We start from the raw sequence: 12,786 nt of genomic DNA, 5'->3' as shown, positions 1-12,786 counted from the left end.
TCATAATTGACTGTGACAGCCAGCTGGCCATTACAACTTTGCCTAAAGGATCATTAATTGATCTTGGCAATCTCAAAACCCATGGGTAGGGTCAAAAACAACTCCTTTTTCTTGTTTGCAAACAAATAGAAGGAGGTACAAGGCTTTACAAACTCCAATATATGGTGGAGAGTAAGCAAATGAATGGAAACCAACACCAAAACAGTGACTCACTATTTTTTTACACCATTTTCACAAACTGAAAATGCAATCATCCTTATCATGGCTTAGAAAGCCTCTTTGCATTTACATACAACCTTAAACATCAAAACAAGTTTTTCCATCTGATGAATGCATTTTCTATAGAAGAGCAAAGCATCAAACTTCTTCAAAGACCCTAGCCAAATGGCACACTTGCCTAGGGCTCCATGGCCACAAAACTTCTTGCACCTACATTATTGAAATTAAAACATGTATTTACATATGTTACAAGTTGACCAACTGGTTCCTAGGAAGCCATGAACATTTAGGGCTTCAAGAAGCCAAGTTGGTCAAGCATCCTTGCCAATTTCCTAGACAAGGCAGTGAAACTGTCAAAACCAAATAATTTTGCTCAAAACTCAAAACTTAATGAAATTTGATGCCACCAAAGGGAAAAGATTCAAGAAGAATAAGAGAACTTGAAAATGCAAAAATAGTATGGCCACGTACAGCAGGTGTATGGACTACTACTCACATGGAGTCAAAACATAGAGAAAAACAAGGTAAAATTAGTGCAAACTTTCAAAATGCTTGATATCTCCAAACAATCAACCCTTACAATGGTTCAAATAGAAGAATAAATACCTCTACAAGTCAATTATCCTCCTGTATGGATAGGTACATGTCCAAGAGCACTCAAATTTGACATTTTCATGTCTAAAATGACAACTTTTAATGCCTAGATGATGCAAGGTTGATCTCAAATACTACCGATCACCTAAAAACACTACTCACACCTAAAAACCAAGCACAAAGCATGTCTAAAAACTTCTCAAAACAAAAACACATTGAAAACTCACTTTTTACAACATTTTGCCAAGCAACTCCAAACTGGCAACTTTGAGCAAAGAGATGAAAATAGGAAACATGACCACACAATGAATTCAAAACTCATCCAAACAACTTAGAACAACTCAAAAACATCTTAGACAAACTTTCCAACTCAAGACTAATAAAAATCAAACTTGGTATCAAACCTATGATGAAATGAAGCTAGGTGCTCCTGCACCAAAGAAGCTTATCGGTCAAGTGGTATGAAGATCTCAAGCGGAATAGAGACCTCGAGTGGCAGTTAATCTTTTGATCAGATCATCTATGATCAAGTTTTCCAGTCTTCACCAATTAACTGGTGATTGGTATATGTAATTAATTGGTATACATGTAATGTGTGATGAGTTATCATCCACTGACACTTTAGCGGTGTTTTTGTGTCGTGTTACCAAATGTGTCTAGATGCACTGTACCTAGGAAATTGTAATCTAATCCTATTGGACCGACATGAAATCAAGTTCCTATTTAAGGACATCATGTCTAGGGCTTTAGTAGAAGAACAGAAGTTGATATGTGTGAGTTTTTGAGAGGAAAGGTATCTCATGACTGAGATTGAGAGTGCAAAGCATAGAAGACTTAAGTAATGCTTTAATGCATTAACAAGGAGTTATCAAGGATCTAATCAAGCATTTTGTGCTACTATCTAGATCATTCACTTGTTGATTACTAATATCTTTGACAAGTTTGAAACCCTTAACCGGGTAGGCCCAGCCAAGCCTATTGTAAATAGGTGGTTCACAGTCATGGATCTAAAATCCTTTAACAGGATAGTCTTTAATAGGACTTATCTCCTAACAGAGATCTAGATTCCTAACAGGATCTGTTCTGGTGAAGAACATTGTAAGACCTTAACCGGTCTGGTTACTATTCTGCAGATAGTTGACTTGTGAGTTTTACTCATCGTGGTTTTTCCCATTTGGGTTTCCACATCAAAATATCTTGTGTTATGGTGATTGTGCTTTTATGGGTGAATGTGTTATTTTCTATTTGGCTTATTTATGTTTTAACCAGTTTATTGTTTAAAATACTACACCGGTCTATTGGAAAATTGTTTAAGAGTTTGGTTAAGTTCTTAGGCATACTAATTCACCCCCCCCCCCCCTCTTAGTATTCATCATATTTCTCTTGGGACAACAGAATTTTTATAGGGGGGAGTATGGTGTAGGAGCACCTAAGGGAACAAGAAGACCTCAAAAGAAAATCTAGAAAGGTTGAGTCTATTTGGATGTAAGAGGTCCATTCATGACCTAAAACAATGTAATAAGACCCTTGAAGTTTAATTTATGTAATGGTTGAGTTAAGTTGATTCAAGTTGCCTAGTTGATTCATTATTGATCAAATAGTGCCATATGGGAAAAAATATATAATAATTTCCAAGAAGGCATATTAGGTGTTGATTTGGGGTTCATGAGGTGTTTTAAATATGTTCAAGGCATTAGGTTGGGTTTTTCATGTCATATGATTTAAATTGTCAAGTTTGTCAATACTTAACAAATTCAAACTTGGATCCCAACGGCTAGTTGGTTCAAATGTTAGTTAGGGAGATTGTAGTCAGTTTGCGAGTCTAAGATAAGTATTAAAACCTCATTCTCACATGTGGCAAGGTTGACATTGGTTGGACGTTAGCATATGTAAAAACAATCATTTTGCAATAAAACATATACAATTCCCCGCATTTTATGATTAAAATCTGAACTTTTACATGTTGAATAATCACTTCCCTTTCAATTTGTGAATGGACTTATTGTTTGGATGATCTGAGCACATATCTACATCCATTTTTAGAGGTTTTGAAGGTTTATTAATCATTTTATTCAAGGCTTTGGTGACTGCCCTGCAATTTGTGTTTTATTGACAGTTTTGGACAGTTTTGAGGGGCGTCGTGTGAAAATAGACTCAGTCCACTTTATGTAATTATTGTTTCTTGTGGAATGATTCTAAGACAATATATTATATCCTTTCATGTGGTTTTGGTTTTAGGGAAGAGTGAATAGGAGAGGTGGTGACCACCAATTGTGGAAAAGTTGCATGTTGAAGGTGAATGTGTGAGTATCTCAAAAAATAGAGTCTCGGTTCAAGGGGAATATCTCACAATTTAACCATTGGATTTTTCTTAGTTTTTTATATGTTTTGGGTAACCAAGTTTTTGAGGATCTGACTGCAGAGGTTGATGAAATAATTTTAGGTTAAAACGTTATAGACAACTGAGTATGGGTTTATGAAGAAAGACCAGTTAACTTCTTATTTGACAATCTAAAGGTCTAAAGGTTTTCATTGAATAAAGGTAGGATTTTATGTTGTATTATGTGTAAACAGTTCATTTTAATGGTGGTTGATCATTTGGTTGGGTCTAGAAGTGATCGAAAGTGAGGGATTGGGAAAGCCCTAGGTTTATGGTCCTAAAAGTGAGGGTTTGGTTTTTGGGTGTATAGATGAGCATGGCACCACTTGAAACCTTTAAAATCTATTGATTTTCATCATAACCTAATAATTTTTTGTGGTTTGTAATTGAGGAGTGAATTTTGTGATAGGGTTGCTTTGTAAAAGTGACCTAATTAGACCTAATCCTATTAGGACAAGGTGTTGGTTCAGAAATTTGGTCCAAAACAACAGTATCTAAGTTTGAAGTATGTTGTGTAACTTGGAAATGTATATCAGAATATGTAATTTTTTGGGAAAGTTTTTTGGAAAGTTTTTGAGTTATTGTTGGATTACCCGATTTGGAGGGCTAGTAAGAATAAGCCTCCTAAGTGCAGTTTGGGCATGTGGAACCTTATGTCAAGGTTTCATAGGTGTGTTTAACCCCTAAGTTATGTTTAGTTGAGCCATTGAAGTTAGAAAACCCATTTGAGTGGTTTGGTGAAGGTTTGTGAGTGCAAGGAGTGAAGGGTTATGAAATCTAGTGTTGGATGTTTGGAGTTTGATTATTTCCAAGGTCAGTTGAGTGTGATAAGAGGTTGCAATAAGTCTATGTATCAATAACCATTGCATAAAAAATTGCATCTTGTTTTGAGTTGCTACCAAAATTGCCTCTCAACCTGGGTCTCCTGAATCCCCCACACTCTCAATGACTGAAAATGAACCTAGGGACTCTAAATGCAAAGCCTCGCTTCCTAACAATAGCAAAGAAAAAGAAAAAAAACCTTCCCCCTCAACTAAAAAGGTCAAATTGACCATCCAAGAGGTTGTTAGCAAGGAGGAGGAGGAAGTAGGGGAAGATATTACTAAAAATGAAAATACCCCTAGGAGTTCATATATACTAGCTACCCGCTCTACTGAGAAAGGAAAATTGAAGAACCTAGTGGACTATGATACAGAGGAAGAGAAGGAACAGGGAAGTGAGGATGAGGAGGAAAGAAAAAGTTAAGAAGCTGACAAAGGGAGGGAGAAGGAGGTGGAGAGGGAAAGCTCTGAGACTAAAGACAACTCCACCCATATTTTAGAGAGTATAAAAAAGGGGCCAATTGATCTCATAGATGATATGATGCCAGAAGAAGATGAGATGAACAAACCCAAAATAGAAGGGGCATGTAAAGCCTAGCAATATGGTACATGTTCTAAATGTAATACTAATGCTAATAAGATCGAAAAGGTCAAAGCCAAGGTCACTAAACTTGAAATAAAACTTGAGAGTGTCTCTTGGTTCAACTTCAGGGTAATGCACAATTCTGACACCTCCTTGTGTCTATTGAAGAAAAAGATCTTGGAAATTGATGAGAAAGATTAAATAAATTAAAAGGAACTATTTAAGTTCCTCACTGAAGATTGGTCCAATTTCCTCCACCAAGCTGGCTGCAAATTCAAGGATGTTCACTCGGGATAAATTCACTTTAGTTTTTATTGTTAATGTTATTTACGGCCCGGGGTGGCCCTATGTTAAGACTTTTACTAGTTTAGCTACTACTTATGGTTTAGATACTCTTAATAGTTTATATATTGTTAAATTTGATGAATAATGATGAACAAGTAATATCCTAATCGGTACTGAGAGGGGGGGTGAATCAGTACAGACAAAAACTTGCTTCAATACTTTGACACTCTCTTAACACAGATAACCGATTGTCTATACCACTGTACTTAACCATAGCAATATTGGTTAAATAGAAATGCTTCAGACATCTAAATCAGTGAACCAAAAGTACTTTAACAAATCTCAGATCTTGATAGCTACTTTACCAGTTTAGTCATGCATGAGTTGCATCAATAATACCACAATCATTTAGCACTACATGCATATTCAACTTTAATCAAAAACTACTCAATCATCACATGAAAACTCACAACCCATAACACACAGATTTTTCACATGGAAACCCAAATGGGAAAAACCACGGTGGGGATGAATACAAACAAGCTTGTTTTGAACTCTTTTGAAGTCCGCTCTATTAGGAGCCTAGTCTGGTTAAAGACTTTACGATAAGGTGTTGTTAGGAATCGATCCTGTTAGGGATCACCCAGTTAAGGGATGGCTATAAACCCTATTAAAGGATGAAACCCTATTAAAGGTTACCTCGCTAGAGGATTTAAAGAACTCAATGAACTTGAGTCACTTGGTTAGAGGATTTCCAATAAGCCTATTAAAGCTACCCGATCAAGGGATTTTCCTTCTTTTGAAATGGTTAGAATTCAACAGGTAAAGCTCTGATCTGATAACAGCACTACTTGCTAAGGAAGATTATTTTTGACTCCTCTCCTCTACAATCACACTCTGATTTGGCAAGTATCTCAATATGTGGACACAAACACAACATTTACCAACACCAACAATAACAAACATCATTGACCTTATAGACAACAATTAGGTTGGTAGCATAAACCCTAAACCCTAAACATTTTAGGTTTACAATTACAAGCGGTCCAATCCTGACCGTCTAAACATATTGCATAGAGTGAAACAATCTAAAATAGATCTCAAGTCATTCTGCATCATCCAATCTTCACTGCATCTGGAAATCAGTAACCCATCACGCACACTTCACACATCGCTCAGAACATTGTGCATTCCCGAGGTAGGCATTCAATGTATTCAATCTTCACGTTCAAGATCCTCAAGGAAATTCTTCACATGCACACAGCTTGACATGACATCTTGATCCTTATCCTTCTTGTTCACAAAACACCATCGGTTGCACCACATAAGCCAAACCGGAAACCCCAGAGCTGAACAGAGACTACCAACCGGTAGTCATACTCCATCCTCGTTGACCATAGCTTCTTCTAGTCTTCACACTGGCTCATACTGGTTCACCTGCTTGAGCATCATATACCAGTTCACTTATTGACATCAATGACAACATACACTATCACCTCTTCATCATATGTCAACAATCTCCCCCTTTGGCATTGATGGCAATACTCAGTGTATCAGTGCTCAATAATATATACTGGTTCAATTTCAAATGATCACCATCACCACAATCTGGACTGGTCAGTGTGCACTCTGCCATATATCTTCATCATCAAATATCTTCTCCCCCATACATCATCAGATATCTTCTCCCCCTTTGGCAGCAATGCCAAAGTGGAGGCACAAGCTTCCAAGCTCCACTATGTTTCTCCCCCTGTGGAGTAGCATCCTTCAACACATCAATCCTATAAGATTTGTCACTATAGTACCTAACTAATATGGAGCACACATTTTTTAATTTACTTCATGAAGGGGTAGAACCCCTAATTCACCTCTCAAATAGGTAAGTGTAGTCTTCGGTAAGGGCTTAGTGAATACGTCTGCTAACTGCTCCTTACTGGAAACATGTTCTAATACAACCTCTTTATTTTGAACCTTTTCTCTCAAGAAATGATACTTGAGCTCAATGTGCTTTGTCTTAGCATGCAATACTGGATTTTTGGAAATGTTGATTGCACTAGTATTATCACAGAAAACACTCACCGATTCAGATATAGGCACTTTGAAGCCATTCAGTACATGCTTCATCTAGATTGCCTGAGTGCAGTTCATAAATATTGTCACATACTCTGCTTCAGCTATAGATTGGGAAATATAGATCTTCTTCTTGCTCATCCATGAGACTAGTCTTCCACCAAGGAAGAACGCTCCACCGATTGTGCTCTTTTGGTTGTCCACATTACCTGCCCAATCTACATTGGTAAATACTTTGAGACCAAAGTTTCCATTATATGGATACCACAATCCATAATCAACTGTCCCTTTCAGATATCTAAGAATCCTTTTTACCGCTACCAAGTGGGATTCTCTTGGACTCTTCTGAAAATGGGCTATTATGCCCACTGCATGAGCAATATTTGGTCTATTGTGCACCACATAGTGTAGCTTACTGATCATTGACCGGTACTCCTTCTCATCCACCAACGTTGTATCATCCTCCTTTGTTAGTTTGCAGTCGGTCACCATTAACGTTCCAACCGGTTTTCTCTCCTCCATGCCAAAGGTCTTCAATACCTCTTTGATATACTTGGACTGGGTAATAAAGATACCCTCCTTCATCTGCTAAATCTATAGACCAATGAATAATTTTATCTCTCCAATCAGAGACATCTCAAACTCTTTCTGCATTTCATCTACGAATGCATGGCTCATTTCATCATCTCCTCTGAAGATTATGTCATCTACAAATACTTCACAGATCAGAATCTGATCACCTTTAGATTTTAGGTAGATGTTGTTGTCCTCACTTGTTCTCTGAAATCCTATCTTCACAAGATGAGAGTGTAACCATTCATACCATGCCCTTGGTGCTTGTTTCAATCTATACAGGGCCTTATGTAATCTACACACCATGTTACTATCTTTTGACAAAGCAAACCCATCTGATTGCTCAATATACACTTCTTCTTCTAGGATTCCATTCAAGAATGCATACTTTACATCCATATGGTATACCTTAAATCCCATGAATTTTGCAAATGCAAGTAGCATTTGGACACATTCCAATCTAGCCACTAGGGCAAAGGTTTCTCCACAGTCTTCTCACTCTTCTTGAGCATATCCCTTGCATACAAGTCTTGCCTTGTTCCTTACCACTATGCCTTCTTCATTCAGCTTATTTCTGAAGACCCATTTGGTACCAATTACATTCTTATGTTCTGGTCTAGGTACCAAGGACCATGTTGCATTCTTTTCTATCTGGTCCAGCTCCTCTTATATTGCCTTTATCCAGTCTTCATCGGTAAGTGCCTCTCTAGTGGTCTTAGGCTCAAATTCTGAAATCATGAAAGAGTTTTCTTTCACCTTTCTCCTTGTGAGTATCCCTGCATCTTTGTCTCCTATAATCTGCTTCGGATCATGATGTAGTTTCACATACTTAGGAATGACCCTCGCTGGTTCTGCTTGCTTTTCATCTTCTTCTTCCACTTCATCTTCTTCTTCACCTGCTACATCTTCTACTGGTATAGGAACACTGAGGTCTTTCTAGTGTTTTCAACTTCTTTCCTTCTTAACCAGTTCCCAGAAGGTTGCACCTAGTTTATCTTTTTCTTTCTTGTTGCAGGTTTCCTCGGGCTCCTCAGGGAATTCATCAACCTTGACATTGATACTCAACAATTTTTTGAGTCCTATTGTTGTAGCATTTGAGAGCTTTAATTTTAGTGGAATATCCTAGAAATATTCCTTCATCACATTTAGCATCAAATTTGCTCAGATGCTCACCTCTCCTGATATAGCACTTACTGCCAAATACTTTAAAGTAACTCACATTAGGAGTTCTCTCATTCCAGTACTCATAGGGGGTTTTGTCTTTACCTTTCTTGATGAGTACCCGGTTCATAGTATAGACTACAATGCTTACCTTTTCTCTCCAAAAAGTGTGAGCAACCTTTCCTTGGATCAGTATAGTTCTGGCCGCTTCAACTACAGTCTTGTTATTCCTTTCTACTATGCCATTTTTTTGTGGTGTCCCTAGGGTAGACAACTGTCTCTTGATGTCATTCTCTTTACAATATTTTTTGAATTCATCAGAAGTGAATTTGCCTCCCTGATCGGTTCTTAGGCATTTTATTCTTCTACCACTTTCCTTCTCCACTAATGCTCTAAAGGCTTTGAACTTTCCAAATGCCTCAGACTTGTCTTTCAAGAATGTGACCCACATCATTCTTGAGCAGTCATCGGTAATAATCATGAAATACCGATCTCCCTAAATACTTCTAGTTTTCATCGGACCACATAGATCGGTGTGCACTAGATCAAGTTCGTTCTCTGCTAAGAAAGACTAAACTTTGAATGTTGAGGAAGACATCTTCCCAAGTTGACATTCTCTGCATAAAGCATTCTCTGGTTTGTTCAGCAAAGGGAATCCTCTCACTACCTTGATCTTACTAGCCTTTACAATATTATCAAAAATTAATATGACAAAGTCTCCTATGACATACCCAATTATCATCAAACTTCGTCATCAAGCACTGACTAATCTTGCCATTCAGCTGAAACAGGTTTCCTCTGGTCTGCTAACCGGTGGCATTAAGTTCACCACTCTTTGCAATTATTCTGCAGACTCCACCTTTGAACTCCAGAATGATTCCTTTGTCATTTAGCTAAACAACACTCAAAAGGTTGTGCTTAAGGCCTTCTACCCAGTAGACATCATCCACCATGCAAGGTGCATCGTTGCCAAACCGGAAAACACCTCCATCATATTCTTCTAGAGACAAAAACTTTCTTCGGTCATCGGTCATGTGGTAAGAACACCCGCTATCAATGATCCACTCATTAGAGTTGTCAATGCGAGAGACAAGGGATTTCTGATCAGATACCTCTTCCTTTATAGCTACAAACACTATGTCCTCATTCTCTTCATCCTTAGATTCTTCATCGGTAACACCTTCATCCACTGCAACAAGACAATTTCTCCTACCTCCTCCTTTATACTTTCTAAACCTTTCTGGTCTATCCTTATTGTTATTGTTAGGACAGTTAATAGCTATTTGTCCTATCTTACTGTAGGAAAAACATTTTAGAGGAAGCTTACCTCTGTATTTTCCGGTGCCTTTTGGAAGTCTCTTGGCAAGAAGAGCTTCAAACTCCATCAAAATCTCCTCATCATCCATATCTCTACTTGGCCTGGATTCATAACTGGTGTTGACTTCTTTTCCTTTTTTGGTTGGTGCAGAGGAAACAGACACTCTAAAGGCTGACTCTATCTTCTGAACACTACCATCATAGCTATTCAATTCATATGCAATCAACTTTGCAATGATAGAGTCTAGAGATACCTTTGTCTTGTCGATAGACCTTAACTCCTGAATAGTGGCCACCCTGATTGCATAGACTAGTAAAATTGATCTTAGAACTTTACTAACAATGGTGGCATCATCAATTGTTCCACGAGTGCTCTTGATATCTCCAACCACAATCTTGATCCTTATGCCATATTGTTGAATGGTCTCACCTTCAACCATCCTCATGTCTTCAAATTTTCCTCTAAGGCTTTCTTCCTTATCCTGCTTGACATGCTCATCACCACCATAAATTATTTCTAGTGTGTCCCATACATCCTTAGGATTGTCCTTATCTTGTATATCAATGAACTCAATATCGAACAGGTTGCTAATAAGGGCTTCCATGACTTGCCCATTTTCTTGAATGTCTCTATTATGATCATCGGTCTCAGTGCCAGTGGGGATTACATAGACATTCTCAACATAGCTCTAGTTTTGAGCACCAAAACTCTTGATATAAATCTTCATTTTGTCCTTCCATATTTTTAATTTATCCCTATTGAACTTAGGACCTTCCCTCTTCATCATTAAAGTAGGATCTTTTGCTTCAAGCGGTTAAGCTTTTATCATCGAGGACCTGGAGTTGCTCTGATACGAATTGATGAATAATGATGAACAACTAATATCCTAATTGGTACTAAGAGGGGGGGGGGCCTAAATCAGTACAGACAAAAAATTGCTTCAATACTTTTACACTCTCTTAACACAGATAACCGATTGTCTATACCATTGTACTTAACCATAGCAATACCGGTTAAACAAAAATGCTTCAGACATTTAAACCAGTTAACCAAAAGTACTTTAATAGATCTCAGATCTTGATAGCTACTTTACCAGTTTATTCATGCATGAGTAGCATCAATAATACCACAATCATTTAGCACTGCATGCATATTCAACTTTAATCAAAAACTACTCGATCATCATATAAAAACTCACAACCCATAACACATAGATTTTTCATGTGGAAACCCAAATGGGAAAAACCACAATGGGGATGAATACCCACAAGCTTTTTTTGAACTCTTTTGAAGTCTGCTTTGTTAGGAGCCTAGTCCAGTTAAAGACTTTACAGTAAGGTTTTGTTAGGAACCGATCTTATTAGGGATCACCTGGTTAAGGGATGGCTATAAACCCTATTAAAGGTTGAAACCCTGTTAAAAGCTACCTCGCTAGAGGGTTTAAAGAACTCAATGAACTTGAGTCACTTGGTTAGAGGATTTGCAACAAGCCAAGCTACCCAATCAAGGGATTTTTCTTCTGTTGAAATGGTTAGAAGTCAACAGGTAAAGCTCTGATCTGATAATAGTACTACTTGCTAAGGCATATCCTTTTCAGCTCCTCTCCTTTGCAATCACACTCTGGTTTGGCAAGTATCTCAACATGTGGACACAAACACAACATTTGCCAACACCAACAATAACAAACATCATCGACCTTATAGACAACAATTAGGTCGATAGCATAAATCCTAAACCCTAAACATTTTAGGTTTACAATTACAAGCAGTCCAATCCTAACCATCCAAACATATTGCATAGAGTGAAATGATCTAAAATAGATCTCAATTCATTCTGCATCATCCAATCTTGACCGCATCTAGAAATAAGTAACTCATCACGTGCACTTCACACACTGCTTAGAACATCGTGCATTCCCGAGGTAGGCATTCAATGCATTTGATCTTCATGTGCAAGATCCTCAAGGAAATTCTTCACGTGCACACAAATTGACGTGGCATCCCAATCCTTATCCTTATTGTTCACAAAACACCATCAGTTGCACCACATAAGCCAAACTGGAAACCCTAGAGCTGAACAGAGACTGCCAACTGATAGTCATACTTAGTGAACCCTGACACCGGTCCACTCCATCCCAGTTGACCATAGTTGCTTCCAGTCTTCACACTAGTTCATATTGGTTCACCTACTTGAGCATCATATACCAGTTCACTTATTGGCATCAATTACAGCATACACTGTCACCACTTCATCATATGTCAATAAATGTTGTTTATGGCCGTAGGTGGCTTTTTGCTAAGACTTTAAGTAGTTTAGATAGCTCGTTGGAAAAGGGTTCCAAAGGTAAAACTTTCTTTTTGGTGATGTTGTTGATGGTTAGTTTTTTATGTTAGTTGGTTGTTAATGTGTTGTTAATGTGTTTCTACTTCTATTGATGTTAACTTTACGCCATTTGGGTTGTTGTTCATAAGGATGGAACCCTTGTTTTGCTACTTATTAATATTAAAAACAATAAATGATAGTTTCATATTTCAAGTGTTAAATTTTGCATATGTTGATGAGGAATAATAGCATTAGCCTCACACATCTTTAAAATATAAAGACATGATTCAAACTTTTCAAAATTAGCAATTCAACCATTCTATATATTAGAGTATATCCGGCATAGTAATAAATACAAATTTATATATTAAGAGACTATCTCTCCTTTTTTCTATTAAAATATCTTCTATATTGTTTATTATATTTTAAAAGTGTATGTGTGACATATCACATTATGATT

Source organism: Cryptomeria japonica, chromosome 11 (assembly GCF_030272615.1).
Source record: "Cryptomeria japonica chromosome 11, Sugi_1.0, whole genome shotgun sequence".
NCBI classification, from domain to species: domain Eukaryota; kingdom Viridiplantae; phylum Streptophyta; class Pinopsida; order Cupressales; family Cupressaceae; genus Cryptomeria; species Cryptomeria japonica.
The sequence above is the reverse complement of the archived record's forward strand: the minus strand, read 5'-3'. Positions refer to the sequence as shown.